This window comes from Nestor notabilis, unplaced genomic scaffold, assembly GCF_000696875.1.
Source record: "Nestor notabilis isolate BGI_N333 unplaced genomic scaffold, ASM69687v1 scaffold16242, whole genome shotgun sequence".
Lineage (NCBI taxonomy): Eukaryota > Metazoa > Chordata > Aves > Psittaciformes > Psittacidae > Nestor > Nestor notabilis.
In genome coordinates, this window is record NW_009917149.1 from 2,381 (window position 1) to 7,139 (window position 4,759).

A 4,759-nucleotide genomic window follows, 5' to 3' on the forward strand; every position below is an offset into this window, starting at 1 on the left:
TGTCCAACCTGGCCTTGAATACTGCCAGGGATGGGGCAGCCACAGCTTCTCCGGGCACCCTGTGCCAGCACCTCAGCACCCTCACAGGGAAGAGCTTCTGCCTAAGAGCTCATCTCAATCTCCCCTCTGGCAGGTTAAAGCCGTTCTCTCTTGTCATGTTACTAGCTGCTCTTGTATAAAGTCTCTCTCCAGATTTCTCATAGTTCATGTTTCCAAGCTTGACTTTGTAACTTTTTTCTTCATTCTATCAAATATATTAACGCAGAAATACAGAATCGAATTATAATAAAACATTATAGGGTTAAATTCATCTTTCACTAGGTCCATTAATTTAATGGAATTACACAGGAGACCAGATTGATTTATAATGTAAATGCATTTTAGTAAAGGGTATGAGAACAACTATGCAAACAATTGAATTTAAAGTTGCATGACTCTGAGAGAGTTTAATTTTAAACAGCTTAAAGAAAGGAATACATACCACTTTTGTTAAGCTAGAAATAAATAAAATACACTCTAAGTGTTGGAGCTAATTAGTTAAGTGCTCAACTCTTTAGTTTTTAAAGCAAGATCACGCCTAAGTGCCTTAAGCTTTTATTAATTGCATGGACCCCAAAATCCCCTATAGTAATTGAAAATTTAATTACATACATTTTTTTGTTCTTTTAAGAATGGAAGCTTATTAAACTTCAAACATTTAAACGTCTATTGAAATACCAGTGGCTATAAACAACATGCAATTCTAGATACTAATTAAACAGGAAGGCTAAATCACTATAAAGCAAAACTGAATTTTAAGTAACTTTGCACTTATAAGTACTCCAATTTTTTTCATGCAGGGTAAGATTTACCATTTCCTCTCTAAGCACAGCAGAAGTCCTGGGCAGTGTTACAGGATCATAGAATCAGCTTGATTGGAAAAGACCTTTAAGATCATCAAGTCCAACTTAGCACTGCCAAGTCCCTGCCACTAAGCCATGACACTAAGGGTCTCATCCACTGTGGCAGGCACATTGTTATATGGACATACTTGCAGTGGAGGTCAGTCCCTAGAGAATAAATTGGAGTCAGGACAGGAGATCCTCTCTCATGGGTAGAGAGGTCTTTGAAGCGGACAGCTGAAGCTGCTGGTGGCACCGACACATGCAGAGGTTCATCTGCCTTGTAGAAAGAGTATGTTGTAAAGTAAGAGTGGTGAAAGGCTGGGAGAGGTGGCTTTCTGGGGTTGGTCAAGCACCACTGACTCACAAGACTTACGATTTTGGAACAGTTACATGTTGAAAGGCCCTTACCTTTTCTTTGTTTTATAGAAACCTCACAGAACTGGACTGGAGATACTGGTATCTTGGTTCTTTTTTTCAGATCCAATCTAGTGGAATTCTTTGTCAGTTATCAACAGGTTAACATGTAGTTAATTTTCTTTGAACACGTCTGACTTCTCAAAACCAAGTGTTGCTGTTTGCATTCTTACTAACATGAGATAAAGACAGAACGAACCTCTCAGTCTAAACTCTTCTGATTTTTAGATGAGTCTCTGATGCAAAGGATCATTTTTGTTTGTGTTTGGTGCACAGGACAAGAACATTAGTAGGTTAAGGTTGAAGTCGGTTGCTCACAGATAGGCACAGCATTATCCTGTACCCAAAGCAAGTCTCTGCTTAAAATATTTGAGATGCTACCCATCGCTGTAATTTAAAATGCCCCTAGGGATAGCAGAAGTAACCTAGTTGGATGGACAGCAGCAGAAGATACACCAGCATACAAAGTCTTTTCAAGGAAAGTTCCAAACATGAGTTGTGAGCCCTGTCAGTTCATCAGGCAGATGCAATTCCTCTCCCGTCAGTATTAATGTAAATACTTAAACATGAAACACTTGATGTGTTTGTCTTCTGTGGCAACCAATGTGTTCTCATACTATGTTTTAAATATTCAGAGGTAGCTGTGATCTTGCCCTTTGATATGTGGGTAAACACAACAGTTAATTTTTCTCAGCATAAAACAGCAGGAGCAGTTGCATGTAGAACATACAGGTGGGATTCTCCATGAGTGATAATTCCATCTTACTTCTTGCACCTTCAGCCCTGCTTCAGAAGATTCAGGTCATCCAGGAGAAATGGTAAAAGGTCCACAATTCAAAATCTGTTTTCCAAACATCAAAGAACGTGTTGGGAAAAAAAAAGGAGTCATTGTTTTCAGGAGTCATTTCGTCCCAGGAGTCAATGCTTTTCTCTGTGCTCTTGACAGTTCTCAGAATTGATTCCTTTCTTGTTGCAGCCTCTCTCAGGATCCTGTCTAGTTCATTCAAGCATTTACACGGCACTCTTACTCCCCCACATGGTTTAAAGAAACATCTCTGTACCACTACTGAAAGGTAAATGGTCTTGTAGACTTGTGGGGTCAGACGCGGAGTGACCACGTAATTTTTATCAAGGGGATATCAAAGGTAGTAAAAGCTAGAAGTGGGATATGGTTTCTTCCCTTTTCTGCAGCTAATTTGAGTTTTCTCTCTAGAATGAAGATTCTACCAATCTTTTTATTAAGTGAAATACAAACGCACTTTTCACTTACCAGGAAACGCTGATAAAAGCAAACCCCAGCCCTTTCTTAGTTGTGTCACTAGATGGCCCCACGTCTGAAGCAAATATCCCAGAAAACACCTGCTAGACAGAACTTTTGCCTGCTCTACCCAGTACTTTTTACAGGTTGGCAAACACACGGAGAGGTATTAGTTTTAAAATAAAACTATGGCTGATGGTGCTGTCTCAAGTGTTTAAATTGTCAGCAGAATACTATATGATATCCGCTGCTGTGTACAGAGCAGAGGGAGCAGATAGGTCTAATCTGATAAAGGAAGAACATTCTAAAGGTGAAAGTTGGTTTTGTAGTAGTTGCATCACCCAGAAGCACCTTTGTACCTTGATTCTTCAGTATCTGCAGTTTACTGTAATGATGCTTCCTTCCAAGAGACCAGGAAGCATAGAGTAATTGTCTTTCCATTTGCATATTTCTTTTAGGCATCTTGTGGGATTTAAAAACAAGCCCAGTACTAATTCTTTGGCTTGTTTGTGTGCTGCAAGTTTGTGTGACAGAGTGCAGCAAAAGTCATTGCTACACATGCTGGGGCTCTGTTTCCTGTATGAAGAGGACAAAGATTTGTGGATTTGTCACCTGCGGGTTCCTAACACTTGTGCTAGGCTTTTTTTTAAGGGTGGATGCACACACTGGTGGATTTGGAACAGAAGGGAGGGAAACTGGGTGGAAGTGGGAGTCTGTGTATGCATTACTGTGCAACATGATCAGGAATACATATGGGCTCTGCAATCAACAGAAACTACTGCTCTTTCCCCATCCACTGAACCCTTTTGTGCTCACACTGGATCCTTGTAAGTAATTACAGAATCATAGAAGGATAGAATATCTCAGGTTGGAAGGGACCCATAAGGATCATCGAGTCCAGCTCCCAGTGCTGAATGCTAGCATCCTAAAAGGGTAAGGAAATTATTTGCCTAAATGTCAGTTTGGCCATACCTGCTTTTCCTGTGGTCCCATCTTCAAATCCGAATAAGGCAGACCAAAGCCAATATGCTGATTTCTAGAGCTCTCCTTACAGCACCTTCAATTGTGACCCTAAAGTCTCAGGGTTTCTCTGCAGACACTTGGCATATATGACATGTTTCATCAGAGTAAGGCTTTATTCTAGTACGTTGCAAGATTTCTCTTTCAACTGCCCCTTTTCCTCTACTTGATGTTGATTGTGCTTTGTGCTCCCACAGATGCGGGTTCTCTGAATGGTGAAGGTATTTTATGCTCCCTTGTTTTTAACACTGAGCCATTTGTGCATAACTTTGGGTTCTCCAGTCAGTGTGAAGAAATCCAGAGACTAACTCCATATTGAAATTCCTGCATGTTTAGATTAGCTATAAGGAAGAAGTTCTTTACAGTGAGGGTGGTGAGGCACTGGAATGGGTTGCCCAAGGAAGTTGTGAATGCTCCATCCCTGGTGGTGTTCAAGGCCGGGTTGGACAGAGCCTTGGGTGACATGGTTTAGTGCGAGGTGTCCCTGCTCATGTCAGGGGGGTTGGAACTAGATGATCTTAAGGTCCTTTCCAACCCTAACCATTCTATGATTCTATGTTGGAACCTGACTTTATTCAATCGTGTTAAAATCGGGCATGTCTGATGTTATCCCAAACTACAAATCCCTCAAGTGCTGTATTTCACTTGTTGTGTTTATATACCAAGGCCCATGAAATTAGAGGTGCCAACAGCATTACAGCTGGTCTTTGTAGTGTAGTCGTGCAGACCCCAGACCTGTTCTCCATCCCGCCTTCTCCAAGCACTCAGAAGATGTGCTTCTGGTTGCAAGAGAAGGGCACAGCCACACTGGAGCATGAGGTTTCCTTGCACAGCCCTTGGAGACACTGTGCATGAGATCTGCAAGAGTCTTACCCTGGAATCCACAGCAGCCTGGACATGTTGGAGATCCATAAGCATAGTAAGGGAAGTAAGTTATTTTTGCAGCCTCAAAGTAATTTTCCTTAGGGAGAGGTTTCTACCCATTCAGTAGCCCTGATAATGTGTAAGAAAAATTACATTGAAAACCGCTTTCCTTGTGTTTATTAACAGTGAGTTGTTTTACAGTTCTCACACGCTGTTGTCTTAATTTGTTTGTTTCCACAGGCTACATTTAGATGCTGTTTACAGCAATAAAGAGAATATTACATTTGATCTAGAGCTTTGTCTTAATTCACAGGATGAG